Here is a 16,573-nt window from a genome sequence, read left to right on the forward strand (position 1 = left end):
TGGTCAGCACGGGTCAGGGGGATGTAGTGCACTACTGCATTCTGGCAGGGCAAATAAAGCAAAACCTGCCCTTGCAGACACATGCCAGCAAAGTGATGTGAGGAGTTTCTATGGGCTTGAGGGAAGCTGCATGGGACTTGCAGGCTGGTGCATAGCTATAAGGACCACTTCATTGGAGCTCTCCACTGCTTAGGCACAGTCCACTGAAGAAGCTATGGTGCTGACCCACCAGGACCCTATAAGTAGGCATGGCCAGACTTGGGCCTTGGAGAGAGAGCAGACCAAGGAGTGCTCAGGTCAGATCAGACTTGTCTGATGTGCAAGACCACCTGGTGAAGATCAGATCCAACAGTTGTCCTAGGGCTAAGGTCTCTTATGGAAGCAAGTCAAGCCTACAGAGATGGCCATACCTGGCCATGTTCCACTATAGATGCTCCTGCACCAAACTTTCTGGGTTCCACATCAGCTGACTCACTGCTCCACCACTTTGCTTGTCTCCTGGGGTCTTCTCCCCAGAGAGACGTGGGTTAACAATTGCTCAGGGCAATTAGCCCAGTATGAAGTGTCTGTGCTGTGGGCCAAAGCCAGGAGTTTCGTGTCTGGTGACAAGCAGTGGGCGGTGTGTGGGACCTGTGGGAGATAAACTGGCCTCCTCTCCTTGGATCGACTGCAGCTTGTTGAAGATATGGATAAGACACTTAAGGTCTTTGCTCCTTTGTTAGTCCAAGGGTAGCAAGGACAGTTCCATTGCAGAGGCAGTGGCAGAGAAGCTTTCAGTTGTCCCTGGAGGCTCTGTCCAGGGAGTGGCCGAGTTGCTACTGGCTTGATAACTCTGGTGGTGGCTAGCTAGAGGCCTAAACCTGAAAGACCTGCCTGGAGAGGAGATGTGGGAACAAGTACCCATGTAACAGTCTGGCTACTTTGCCATAGGGCTACTGTGGTATGCTGGGGGTCCACGCCAGTCCCTAGTCACCCTGAATTTTCCAGTAACTGGAGTTATCACCAGCAAAAGCTACAAAACACCAAAGATGACAGCCTTCCCCTCTCTCTGGGAGCTCCCTCCCAGGGAGGTATAGGGCTATTGCCAGCCCAAACAACTGTAGAAGGTGGTTGAAGACCCCAGTCAGGAAGCGCTACCCGGTGATGAGGAATGGGACTGGAAACCCACTTGAAAAAGTTGTCTGGCCTCATTTTTGTAGAGCAGCTTGCTGGGCTGGGTGTCTGCTTCTGCCCCTGGTTGCCTCAGACACTCTGAAGCCCAAAAGCTGAAATCTCCCAGAAAGCAAATATGGTGGTCTACCCTTCCCTTGGGAACTCCAACCCAGGGAGAACTGAAACCTCTGTCTGCTGGAGAACACCAGTGGGGGAAGCTGGAGGCCCCAGTTGGGAGGCTCTACCTGGTGATGAGAAATGGGATCAGGGACTCACTTAAAAGAGTAGTTTGGCATGTTCTCATAGGGCGGATCTGACCCTAGTCACTTTAGGCTCTCCAAAACCTGAAGGCTGAAATAGCTAAGTCTCCCAAACAGAAGAGATGGTGGCCCACTCTTTCCTCTGGTAACTCTGTCCCAGATAATTTTCAAATCTCTGTCAGCCAAAGAACAGGGGCAAGGGTGGCTCAAGGCCCCAGCTGGGAGATTCCACCCAGTGAGGAGCAATGGAGTCGGGGACCCACTTCAAGAAGGAGTCTGGCCATGTTTTAGTAGAGCAGCTGTGCTGTGCTGGGGGAACCTTTCTGCCCCTAGTTGGTCTGAATTCTCCAAAGCCAGAAGGCCTTAATGGCTGAATTGCCCAAAAAACAGTGATAGCAGCCTCCCTGTCCCAGAGATGCGCAACACTGCTGCCAGTAGTTGGCTGGAATTCCAAGCCAGTGGGTCTTATCCTGTGAGGTGCTGTGGAAGTGGGGCCTGTAGACTGTCGCTGCTCCGCACCCTTGATTCAACCTCTTTCCAAGGGATATGTATGGCGGTCTAACCTTCTGCTTTGCTGGAATTGCAGCTACTTTTGCTAGAAAGCCTGGAAAGCTTGAATATCTAAAGCTCCCAGGTCTGTGTGTGCCTTGGCTGCTCTGCCAAGACTCCACCTAGCTCTGTGTATCAGACTGAAGGCCCTGGTAGAGTGTGTTGATGAGGGGATCTCCTCACCCAAGGGTTGCAAAGATCTGTGGGAGAAGCATGGGTTCCCAGGTTGCACATTCAATTACCACCTCCTCAGGCTGGTGAGGTTCCGTTGGCTTCCTGTGGCTCTGGGGTGGGCTGTCATCTTGCCTTGTTTTTCTCCATTCTCCATGGGTCAAGTTGTTTCCTTAATCAGTCCCAACGCAAGTACCTGGATGTTTTGGTTGAAAGTGCTATATTTACTCACTCTTTTCATTCCCCTCCCTGAAAGTGAAAAACAGAATGGTTGTATGGGTACTCGAAATACAGTTTCTACTGAATGCATATTGCTTTTGCAGCAATGTAAAGTAAAAAATATTGTAAGTTGAACGATTGTAAATTGATGACCATCTATATTCAGTCAGTGGTAGATGTTATAATGCCTGGACTAAGAACTAGGTACCCACAATCTCAAGCTATTGAGCCGTTTTCTAGGAGTCCAAGGAGGTTGGAAAGAGGTTGGAAAAAACTCAATTTCTGACGCAAAGGAGAAAATGTTTTTAAATCCAAGAAAATATTTGTAAACATTTGTCTGCTGCTTTGTAAATGCTTAACAATTTGCAAGGTGAAAATCTTTGCATTAACATCTCTCTCCAGACACACCCTACAAAATGTAAGAGGATATGTAATGAATATTGTTTATTTTAGTTTCATTTCTGAAACAACATTTTAGGCAAATGAGGATTTTCATTTTTATATCAGATTCTTATAACACAGTAAAATGAATTTGGAAATAGGTGGACAGATTCAAAATATTCACATAGAAAATACCAGATGTGCTGAAAGGACTAAAAATATCACTTCACTAAATTGTCAGAATTTAAAAAAAATTAAAAATATAAATGGCAGAATAATTTTTATTAAATAAAATTTGAAATTTATGTAGAGGCATTTCTTACTTGTCCGTAATTTTTTTTTTTTTTAATGAATCTTATGGTGCTGGAAATGACAGGTTTTTGCATTTTTATTAACACAATTGCACTTATATTGCATTCTCTTTCAAATGTATTATTTTGAACTGCTGATTATGTCTGGCTATTTACTCTCTTCCAGCACATTTAGCATTGAGTCAAGATGGTGTCATTTTACATGCAACTTCCAACACCATTTGAGGCCCTTTGACCCTTCTTCAAATAGCTAATTCCCTGGGGCACAGAGGTGGTGGCAGAGATGGCAGCAAATGACAAGGTGCTGAAAATTCTACTGCCTTCATTAGCTACTTAGCTGTCAAGGTCTTTATTTCTCTGCAAGACTGACTGAAGCTAGTATGATTCATGCACTTTATAAGAAAATAATTAAAAATAAATTGATTCCTGAAGGGCCATGTGGCTACATATCTATGAATATTTTTATGATTTTGATTTTTACTCCTGTCACCATAAAAACCAAAACTAAAATTTTACTTTAGTATTTAATAGCCATGTGAATATCAATATTATTCAGTAATGGTTTATAGCAGATGGTAAATATAGTATTGCCTTAACAGAGAAACAAAATAGTTTTTTCTTTTTTTCATAAGGAAAATTCTCAGTAGCTTTTGTCCAATTTATGCATTGTTCCCTGTGGGAGGCAGAATTCTAAAGTGAGTTCTAATGACCCTTGCTCTTGCATAATCTCTCTTCGAGTATGGGTGGAATCTGTGATTATTGAGAGATATTACTCTCATGATTATTTTACATTCTATGGCAAAAGGCATTTTGCAGATGTAAGTAGATTTAATTAAGTTCTCAAATCAGTTGACCTTAAAATAGGGAGATCATGCAGGTGGACCTGACCTAATCATGCTGGCGCTCCAAATCTGACTCTAGAGGGACAGAGATAGAGAAAGTCAGAAAAGCACAAGGATTCAAGGTGCTGTTGCTGGCCTGAAGATGAAGGGGGCCAGATGCCAAATAATGAAGGTGGGATCCTCTAGTTGCTGAAAGTGGTTTTTGGCTGACCAGCAGGAAAAGACAGTCTTGCAAAAGGAAGGAAATGAATTCTTCTAATGAGAAGAATGAACTTGGTGGCAGAATTTCCCTCAGAGCCTCTAGAAAAGATATTAGCACTGTTACATCATTATTTAGCTTTACAATAGCCTGAAAAGAGAACCAACAATGGTATGTCATGCTTTTTACCCACTGAGCTGTGAGCTAATAAACAGGTGTTGTTTGAAGCTGTTAAATGTGTAATGCTTTTGTACATAGCAATAGAAACTAATGCTCCTCTTTTCCCCTAAGAAAGCTTAAACTAATTTGTACTAAACATTCCAAATGAACTTCTTATTTTGGATGTTAAAAAATATCTTTTTCTAAGTTATTGTTAATTTTTAGGAGTACTTTTTTGTTTTAATACCAGTTTTAAATATTTTAATTTTTAGCTAATGGTGGAAACATCTCTGAATCTTCATATACTATTCTATTTTGTATATTCAAAAAGGGTTTGACGTGTTCATTGATAAGAGATAAAGGTAGGAAGAAATATGAGCCAGTAAAATTCACCTATGCTAAAAAATCCAGATTGGAAAAGCAATAAAACTACATGATTGTCTTGGACACTTCACATTAACGCTAAATTTAATTTAGACGATGAGACTAAAAGAGAACAGGAATGTAATTAAAACCAATTTAGTCAAGAAGAAATCACAAGAAAGATTGCCTGGACTGGAAAAGAAATTTCACGGAAGATGATGCTTTTGAAGATACTATCTATTGTCTTCTAAACAGGGGAGTTTCCAGAGAGAGGCTTCAGGGGAAACATTGGTTAATTTACAATAAAGGTGTTCATATTTATTTGATGTAAGAAAGAATGGTATTCCAAGAAACCAGAGTGCTTTTTGGTTTGAGATGAGGTGAAATTAAAGAGTAATTCCCTTTTACCACTAAATAGCTGGGACAAGCCCAGGCAACTTGGCAAGCGATAGTATAGAAGACGAGACCTACTTCTGATTTGTGGGTTAATTTTCTCCCAGTGCATGCTTCTATTTTGTAGAAAAAGAAGCAGTAAAAGCATTAGTTTTTACAGTTCAGTTTTAATTTAATTTAGTAAAACAGCTATGAGGAAAAATAGAGATTTTGTCACTTCTTTCATCTAAGAACTTCTGTTAAATTCAGCAATTGACTAACGAAGTCAAAAATTTACTTTTTGCAGGTCTTAGCCGTATAAAACATTGCAGCATCTTGCAAGGCAGCAGAGAGTCAAAAGTGTGCTCCTAATATATAACATAAAGGAGTAGTTCAATGTACTCCACTAATCATCTTGGAGTGTGCTTCAAAGCATGTTTAAGGAGAGTCTCAATAGACAGGCTATTTTTTTGAGAAAGAGTCATTCTAATTTTTAGGTCTATTGCTCTGAATACTAATATTGCATTTACTTGGAAACTTATAATGCTACATTTTATTAAGAAAATTATCACTTAAATCTATTTCTCACAGAGAGCAAAAGCCATTGGGATCAAAACTACCAAATATAATGACTGACTAATCTACAGCAATAAGAAAAAACATATTGTGCGTATTCTGGGTATCAACTAGGATTCATCACAGAGACAATTCAGTATAAAACTCCTACAAGGTGCTAATACATTGCGATTACTCTTCACTAAAGGAGTCACACCTGGAGGAGGAGTCAATTTTTCTCTTATATTAACAGCTTGTATTATTTCCAGATCTAAAACTCAAAAAACTAATTCATTGTTTTATTCATTAAATATTCCTTAGATGCCAACTTTGTATAGCAATAAACTAAACAACTCTTGTTTTTGTGTTGCTTATATTTTAGCTGGAGGAAAATGCAAGCACAACCTGAGAGACATTATGAATTTAAATCCAGAAGGGGAAGATATATACGTGTTCATTTTTATTGGTTAAAATTTCAGTATAAGATGCGGGAATGAAATTCTAGAGTCCTTGATAAAGAATCTGGATGAATGTATTGATAGCTGATTAATTTATCAAAGATTCTTAATTGAATGGTGTGGCTTGACTGACAAAAACTGGGATTCAATAGTGGTCCACCCTAAATGATGATAAAATTACAGCTATTTCTCTACTATAATATACTAGATGAAATAAAAGGGCTTTGAGTGATAGAAGCTGGGGTATAATTTTAATGCTTGAATCATCGTGTTCCCACCACTTATGTTCTGTTCAGGAATCCAGATCACTCATTTCACCATGACCTAGAGACCTACATCAATAAAGGAGCATCACAATGCAGACGGGAGGTGAAATATCTTGTCTTTAGAATAGGGTCCCAAGTACTGTTGAAGAAAAGAGGATTCTGAGGTGGCTAAGACCATGAAGTAGCATTTAACTGGCTAAGGCAAATTAGTCATATTTTCTAAAATAGTCAACAGAGCCTACATGATAATTAGAGAGATTTGTTGGTGATTCATGGTTATGACATTCCTGGAGGCTACATATATAGGCATCCTGCTAAGGTCCCATTTAGTATGTGAAATGGACAGCCACCTTGACCTGAAGAGAGACTTGACTTCACCCATCACTTTAAAAAATTACGACCTTTCCCCACATCTGAGAACTTATTCTCAAAGTATTAGTGGGCATCCTTTATGAAGAACCTTAAAATAACACTGTAAGTAGGTCTGTGGAGGTGGCCTTCACTGAGGAAATGTAGAAACACTTGTGAGAGCAAGTGACTACTAGGTAAAGGAATCTCAACAGACATCTGGGGGATTATTAGACATTAGCTTCAGATTAAAACAATAACTAGAGATCTGTATAAACACTAGAAGCCACTGGTCAGTGGAGATTCTTATGAGTGTTAATTAATGATTTTTAAAAATGATTCTTGTTTCTAGTTTAGATTAATTGACTCTAGGATATGACTCTATTTATGGGCCAGCAAGATGGTAAGCATCAAGTTGCTTGACTTCCTGTTTTAGAGATAAAAAATGAAGCTCAAGGAAATTAAATGACTTCCTTTAGTGCAAAGCCCATATAAAAACCCAGATCTTCCAAAAACCTACCTGGTTACTAAACCAGGTAATGTCTGGATCCTCTCATCTGAGTAGAGGAATGGGAGTGGAAAAAAAACTGGAAGTTGTCAAGCTTCCAAGAAAGAAGTGAGAAGAGAAGAATTATATTTCCTTCATTCTTCATTTTGATGTTAAATTTGTATTTTATTTAAATTGAAAAATTAGCATAAATCTCTGCCTCTTTTGGTGGGGAAGGGAAGGGAGTCTGACAGGAAAGACAGAGGATGGCAATCACAATGGATGTCTCAAGACCCTTTCAGGTTGAGAACAATGGGAACCTGGCATACAGGAGGCTCAAGACTGAGGAACACCATGACTAAGGGTCCAAGACATAAGACACCAGCTGTTGTTCCAGGGAGACATGCAGGATTTAGAGCTTCCAGCTGCCCAGTTTACTCTAGAGAGGGAATACTAGTAGGGCCACAGAAGAGCACATAGAGGAGCAGGGACATGGATGAAGCTGGAAACCATCATTCTCAGCAAACTAACACAAGAACGGAAGACCAAACACCACATGTTCTCACTCATAAGTGGGAGTTGAACAATAAAAACACATGGATACAGAGAGGGGAACATCACACACCCGGGCCTGTCAGTGAATGGGGGGCTAGGAGAGGGATAGCATTAGAAGAAATACCTAATGTAGATGACAGATTGATAGGTGCAGCAAACCACTATGGCACGTGTATTCCTATGTAACAAACCTGCATGTTCTGCACATGTATCCCAGAACTTACAGTATAATTAAAAAAGAAGAAGGAGAAAGAAGAAGAAGAAGAAGAAGAAGAAGAAAGAAGAAGAAGAAGAATTAACTCTTGTGGACAGGCACAGTGGCTCACGCCTGGAATCCCAGCACTTTGGGAGGCCAAGGCAGGCAGATTGCTTGAGGTCAGGAGTTCCAAGATCAGCCTGGTCAACATGGTGAAACCCTGTCTCTACCAAAAATACAAAAATTAGCCAGATGTGGTGGTGGGTGCCTATAATCCCAGCTACTCAGGAGGCTAAGGCAGGAGAATCACTTGAACCTGGGAGGTGGAGATTGCAGTGAGCCGATATCATGCTATTGCACTCCAGCCTGGGCAAAAAGAGTGAAACTCATCTCAAAAAAAAAAAAAAAAAAAAATTAACACTTGGCTTGCTTAGAGTTGTAAAGTATTACAAAGCAGTTATACATTCTGCTTTCTGGCACAGTCTTACTTTACCCTTGCATCCTAATTTTGTTAATAAATTATATGGTCAACTATTTAAGAGGCATTGATGGGTATTTGATCATAGGTTCACCAAATGCTTATGCAATCTGAGTTTTAATAATAAAATATGTGTTGTTAATTACTTCGGCACATGCCCAGCAGCAATCCACTATCAAGTATAAACAATTTCGTTCATGAAAACTAAATCAAGAGCTCCTGAAGACACCTTTGAGTTGAATGAGTGGGTGGTTCACACACATTGTGTGCCTATACTAGGCACAATGATGGCTCTTCTTTAACCCATATTTATGACTTTGTGGGAAGTTTTTTGTTTTTGTTTTTTGAGAAGTTGGCTGAGGAGAAAAAAATGAAAACCTAAGTTATAGGTGATTCTTTATGACATAGTGATCACATTTGGAATTTAAATTCTGTGGTGCTATGTTATAGCTTGAAGGTTATAATGAGAGAAGGTTGCACATATCTAGATCATTCAAAATGTGCATCTATATAAGAGTATTAGAGTCCCACGTAAATATACAACAAAAAGTTGATATTGTAGAGGAGGATTTAAATAACTATATTGATAGTTTACTTGTTTTGCAATTATCAGTCATGTTCTTCTGCAACTATCGTATAATATGCTCAAAGAACTCAAGCGCAATATGGCTATGTTGGTGGAGAGAGATGTCCCTTCAACAAGGCCAAATGCGGCATGCCATAGGTAATGCTCTATTTACGTCAATACAAAGCCACTATTGTGGCCTCATTAAAGACAGTATCCTCAGTGTAAAATGTATTTTCTGGAACACCATTAATCTTGGGAAAAACTACTTATTGTTTTTTCATTAAAATAGACATTTATTTCAAATTTATAGTTACTTTCCTTGTTGATCTTGTTTCTACTGGGACTTCCATTTAATAAATTTGCATATGGCAGTCCTTGTCTGTTTCAACCAAGGAACTTCATTTACCATAAAAAAAAAAAAGTAGTCCAATGCCCATGAGACTCATGGAGCTTATCACTTATCTGTGGTTTTATAGAAATGTGGAAAGATCTAGTTAAACCTGTAACAGTGCCAACTCAGAAAAAATTATCTATCTGTCTTCTATCAAAGTGGTAGGTGCTTTAAAGGGGGAAGGGTTATCTTAGTAAACTAGCAAATAGTACATGAAGAAAAAAGTTGTATGATGAAGTAGTCAAGAATTCCATTTCAGGACGCTTCTGTTTCAGATAGAGTCATTGAAATAACTAAAAATTAATAATAGTAAGGGCATACACAGAACAATGATGCTCAAGACATTGGACATCATTCTATAAAGAGTAGTGATGTTTTAGAGAAGAAAAGAAATAAAGAATTCCTTATGATTGATCCAGATTACTGGATGGAGAAATATTCTGGGCCACAGTGTAGAGAAAGGGAACCCAGGCTGAATCTGATAGTTTCCCTGAGCTGAGATGGAGCTGGGAGTCTGAGGAAGCAAAGTTGTCTAGAGCCCTCAGGGCAGAGTGCTAGAGAAAAGAGAGATGTACAGAAAAATAACTCTAAGGACCCGAAGAAGGTACCCGTGAAGGTTTCAGTTAAGTACTGATTTGCACAGGCATGTGAAAAAACTAGCTAATACAGAAAAAAAAAACTATCCAAAGGAATTAGAAAGAAGAGTGTCCTAAGTTCCAAAGGGTTGACAATAGTGTCCGTTCCTAACACCCAAAGTAGAAAACTACAGTTCATGAGGCATCAATTAGAGCACTAACAAAGGTCTTGCCTCAGTAGTGGGGGAAATTAACCCAAGAATAAACAGTACGTTGGTCTACTTAATGAAGCTTAAAATATAAAGACTTCAAAGGATTAAACAGTTTGCAAGTAACAACTGCATCCAGTACAAAGCCCAAGAATTTTAATCTTTTAAAAAATTTTTTAAGCTTTTTTTTTTTTAATTTGTGTTCATACGTGATAGGTGTACATATTTTCAGGGAACATGTGATAATTTAATATATTCATATACTTTGTAAAAGATCAAGTCAATGTAATTGGGATATATATCCATGACCTTAAATATCTGTCTTTATGCTAGAAATATTGAAATTATTTTCTTCTAGCTATCTTGAAATACACAAGAGATTATTGTAAACAATAGTCACACTATTAATCTAGCAAACACTAGGTCTTAATTTTCCTAGCAGACTGGATTTGCACTCATTCATTGACCTCTCTTCATTCTATTTTCTTCCAAGAATATTTTTAAATGAAAAAAAAAACAAATCAAGCACTTGACAAGATAAAATATGCAAGGCCTGTGATCTAAAATATAACGAAGCATGCAAAGAAGCAAGAGATGAGATGAAAACTCCATCAGTTTAAATTGAGGCAGAAATGACATGTATTAAAAGACTTAGTAGAAAAAGCTTTAAAAGTGTTATTATAAATATATTCCATATGTTTAAAAAGTTAAAAGAAAAATTAAACAGGTAAAGTAGACGTATGAAAGCTACAGAAAAGACCCAAATCAAAATTCTAGATTTGAAAGCTACAACATCAGGCATGAAAACTATGTCTGGATGACATTAAGGGAAGATTAGCCATTGCAGAAAAAAAGGATTAATGAGCTTGAACATACAGCTATGTATAATTGTTCAAAACAACACAGAGAAGGAAAAAGTTGAAATAAATGAACAGATCATCAATGATCTATGTGATAATTTAAACTGCTAAATATATATGTAATTGGAGTTTTGAATCAAGAGGGAGGATGGGGAAAAAATGTGTGAGAAGATAATGGCTAAGGATTTCCTAAAGCTGATGAAAGCTATAAAGCCATAGTTACTAGAAGCACAAGAAACATGAAGAAAACATGAAAGCGTATCATAATCAAATTGCTTATAACAATAATAAAGAGGAAATCTTGGAAGACAGGGAAAAAAAGACATTATGAAGAGGACATAGGTAATAACAGAGGTTAGTTGTTTTGTTTTGTTTTGCTTTTGGAAATAATGTAAACCAGAAGACAGTGGAGCAACATCTTTAATACACTGAAACATTAAATCTGTCAAACTAGAATTCTTAACCCAGAAAAAAAAAAACTTACAAACAAAAAAGTGAAACAAAGACAGTTTTAGACAAGAAAAGGCTGAAAGAATTTAACACTATGAGACCTGAACTATAAGAAAATATCAGAAGGAAGGTGTTCAAGCAGAAGAAAAATGCTGGCCGGGCACAGTGGCTAACCTCTGTAATCCCAGCACTTTGGGAGGCCAAGGTGGGTGGATCACCAGGTCAGGAGATCGAGACCATCTTGGCCAACATGGTGAAACCCTATCTCTGCTAAAAACACAAAAATTAGCCTGGAGTGGTGGCATGTACTTGTAGTTCCAGCTACTCAGGAGGCTGAAGCAGGAGAATCACTTGAACCTGGGAGGCAGACGTTGCAGTGAGCCAAGATCGTGCCACTGCACTCCAGCCTGGTGACTGAGAGAGACTCTCCCTCAAAAAGAAAAAAAAAGAAAAGAAAAATACTACCAGATGGAGATCTGGATCTACATAAACAAATGAATAATATAGAAATTGTAACTACATGAATAAATATGAAGAAATGTATTATTATTATTTGTTTATTTAAAAGAGAATTTACTGTTCAAAGCACAAAACAAGAACATATTGTTCAAGGGGGTTATAAAATGTATGGCAACAATAGCACAGAAAGACAAGAAATGGGAAGAAGGACACTAGGAGTCCAATGTCAGTAAATTCTTATATTTTATAAGAAGTCTTCTAATATGGGCCAGGAGTGGTGGCTTACACCTGTAATCTCAGCACTTTGGCAGGCCAAGGTTGGCAGATCACTTAAGGTCAGGAGTTTAAGACCAACCTGGCCAACATGGTGAAACCATGACTCTACTAAAAATACAAAAAAAAAAAAAAATTAGCCAGGCATGGTGGTGCATGCCTGTAGTCCCAGCTACTACGGAGGTGGGAGAATCACTTGAACCCAGGAGGCGGAGGTTGCAGTGAGCCAAGATCACACCATTACACTCCAGCCTGGGGAACAAAGTGAGACTCCATCTAAAAAGAAAAACAACAACAACAAAAAAGAAAGTTGTATAATATCACTTGAAGGTAGACTGAGGTAGGCTAATGTTGTTTTCCCTAAACCGTAAAGGAAAAAGTAAAATAACACTAATGAGAATTGTAGCTAATAACCAATAGAAAAGAAAAACCACAATCATAAACAGTCCTTAATGTAAAAGAAGGCAAAAAAAGAAAACAAAACATGAACATATGAACAAAGATCCAAAGGAATAAGTAAAACTTCAATAAAAATGGAGTAATTTTAAAATTTTCTAAATCAAAAATTACATTAATATAAATGATATAAATATCACAATTAAGAGGCAGAGACTATAAAGCTGTATAAAATTTCAAGACCCAACTTCAGCTACGTGCTGCATAACATTTTGGTTAAAAAACAGGCCAAATATATGATGATGATTTGAGTAATAGGCTATATTATGTAACCTAGGTTTGGTACAGACTATACCATCTCAGTTTCTGTAAGTACACTCTATGATGTTTGCAGAATGATAAAATTGCCTAAATATGTATTTCTCAGGATGTATCTCCATCATTAATTGATGCAGGGCTTAATATGCAGCTTATGAAGCACCTACTTTAAATATAAAGACATAAATAGATGCAAAGCAAAATAACCTAAAAAAAAATACCATGCTAGTACTGACCAAAAGAAAGCTCGAGTGACTATATTAGTATTAGACATATACTCCACTTTCTGGTTCATAGATCACACCTGTGTCCTCACATGGTGGAAGGTGCAGGCAGTACTCTTGGGCATCTTTTATCAGGGCACCAATTTCATTCATGAGGGCCACACCCTCATGACCTAATCACCTCCCAAAGGCCCGACCTTCTAATACCATCACATTGGTGATTAGGTTTCAACATGTAAATGTAGGGCAGATAATTATTGAGACTATAGCAACACATGAAAAATTTGTGTATGTAAAACATTTACTAAAATTGAACATATTCTAGGCCATAAAACTATTCTATGATTGACATATTTTAAGTTATAGCACATGTATTGTCTCACCATGATGAACTTAATACAGAAATCAACTAGGGAAAGATATTAGAGAAAACTCCTCAAAGATTTGGAAATTAAATATCACATATCTAAATAACATGTAGGCCAAATAAGCAATCGAAAGGTAAACTAGAATAAATTTTGAACTAAATAAAGTAAAAATACACACATCAACATTTGTAGAATATAGGTAAAGCAATATTTAGTGGAAAATTTATGGCACTAAACACCTATATTACAAAAGAAGAAAAGTTAAAAATTCATGACTGCAGAAAGAAAATTTAAAAAGTAAGAACAAATAAAATCTGGACAAATCAGAATAAAGGAAACAACAAAGATCAAAGCAGATATGAATGAACTAAAAAAATAAAGGTAATACAAAAATTATTAAAATGAAAAGTTGATTATTTGACAATATCAATAGAATTGAGAAACCTCTACCCAGACTGATAAGGAAAAACAGAAACCAATTATCAATATCAGGAATGAAGGGGGTGGCACTACTGAAGATTGTACAGGTATTAAATTTATAATGATAAAAAAATTGTGTCAATAAATTTGCCAATGTAGATGAAATGAAAAAATTCCTTGAAAGACATAAATTTTAAAAGTTCACTCAAGAAATAAATAACTTATAGAGCTATATATTTATTAATGCTATTGAACTAACTCTTAAAAATATTTTTACAAAAAACTAAATGCCCAGATTGCTTTACTGGTAAATGCTATCAAACATTCAAAGAAGAAGTGATGCAAATTCTATCTAAGTTGTTCCAGAAAACTGACAAAAAGGGAATAATTAGCAATTAATTATTAGGCTAGTTTAACTCTTAAAGCAAAACCAAACAAAAATGTTACAAAAAGTGAAAACTAAAGACAAATAGTACCCAAAAGCATACCTAGAAAAGTTTTAAGAAGATGATAGCAAAAGACTCCAGCGATGCATAAAAAGGATAATATGTCATCACAAAGTAGAGTTTATCTCAGGAATGGTTGGGTTACCATTCAATATTAAATCAATTTAATTCCTTATATAATATGTGTGTATGTGTATATGTAATTATATACATCCATATATATGGTTGTATTGTATTACATATACACACATATATATAAGTGTGTGTGTATGTTTGTGTGTGTGCGTTTGTAATACACCCACATATATGGCTGTATGTGTATTAAAATATATATATAACATGTGTGTGTATGAGTGTGTATGTAGTTATGTATATACACACACTGCACACACATACAGACACATATGTATATACACACACACCTTCATATATATATAGGTATATTATATTATACATGGGTCTATTGTATTATAGGTGTATTATATGTGTGTATGGGTACATACGTGTGTGTATATGTGTGTGTGTGTATATATATGTACCCATACACAAACACACACTTAGATATTATATAAAGAATATGTGTGTGGATATGTACATATAAAATACATAGTCATTTTAATATAAGCAATATAGATGCAAAAATTCTGATAAACTTTAACATACAATCTTAATACAAATGTTTAGCACACTGGAAATAGCATGACATTTCCCCAACTGGATAAAGGACATCTAAAATAAATCAGCAGCTAACATGATGCTTAACATTCAAAGACTAAATACGCTCCCTCTAGATCAGGAAGAAAGGATGCCTGCTCTCACCCATTCCACTCAATACTTTCTTGGAGATTCTACTCAGTACCTTAAGGCAAGAAAAAGAAATAAAAGGTATCTAGATTTGAAGAGAGTAAGTAAAACTATATGTGAAGATATACAATCATGTGAGTAGAAAAATCCTATAAAATCAACAAAAGTCTAAACCTAATAGGTGAGTTTAGCAAGGTTTTAGCATACAAGGTCAACATACAAAAAAATCATTAGCAGTGAGCAATCAGAAAATTAATTTTTAAATTTTTTTTGTATAATACAATTCAAAATATGAAGCGCTCAGAAATGCATGGGCAAAAGAAATGCAAAGATTGTACAATGAAAATGACAAAACTTGTTGAAGTAAATTAAAGACATAAATAAATGGAAAATTATACCGTGTTCATAGACCAGAAGGCTCAGTATTGAAAATATGCCAGTTCTTCACAAATTAAGCTATGCATTCAAAGCAATCGTGATAAAATTCAGTCAGGCCTTTTGGGTAAAATTTGGAAAGCCGATTCTAAAAATATTATAGAAATGCAAAATATCTATAATAGCTAAATGACTTTAAAAAAGAAGAAAATTGGGGTCCTATACTGACTTCAAGATATATTATATATTCTACACCATCAATGTACTGTGGTATTGCTATTGTTAGACAAATGATTGCTAGAACAGAAGAGAATCCAGTAAAAGATCCACAGCTGTACAATCAATTGTCTTTAGACAAAATGCAAAAGCAATTAAGTGGAGGAAAAATTTTCTGTTTAACAAATAATTCTAGAAGAATTAGATATGCATGAGTGTATTAGTTTGCTAGGGTAGCCATAACAAAGTACTATATATTGGATGGCTTCTTAAACAGAAATTTCTTGTCTGAAAGTTCTGGATACTAGAGTATGAATTAAGATGTCACTGGGCTTGGTTCTTTCTAAGGGCTGTGAGAAAGAATCTGTTCCATGTCTCTCTCCTATCTTTTGGTAGTTTGTTGGCAATCTTTGACATTACTTGGAATCACCTCAAACTTTGCCTTTATGTCCACATGGTCCTCTGTGTGTGTGTGTCTCTGTTTAAATTTCCTGTTTTTATAAGGCTGGCTGTCACATTAATAACTATTAGTCACTCTAATAATCTTGTCTTTACTTGATCATCTGCAAATACCCTGTATTCAAATAAGGTCATATTCACAGGCACCACAGATAATGACAGTTAGGATTTCAACATCTTTACAGGGGATACATTTCAACCCGTAACAATGTGCAGAAAACAAACCTTGATGCACACCTTATATCATATACAAAAATGGACTCAAATGGATCAGAGATCTCAATGTGAAACCCAAAAGAATAAAACTTCCAGAAGTATAGGAGAAAATTATTGTGACATTGGCTAAAGCAAAGGTTCTTAAATATAACACCAAAAGCACTATCCAGAACTTAGCTTTGGATAATGATGAAATTAGCTTTCATCAAAATTAACAACTTTTGC

The sequence above is a fragment of the Trachypithecus francoisi genome, unplaced genomic scaffold (assembly GCF_009764315.1).
Source record: "Trachypithecus francoisi isolate TF-2019V2 unplaced genomic scaffold, Tfra_2.0 Lachesis_group11, whole genome shotgun sequence".
In the NCBI taxonomy this organism is placed as follows: Eukaryota; Metazoa; Chordata; class Mammalia; order Primates; family Cercopithecidae; genus Trachypithecus; species Trachypithecus francoisi.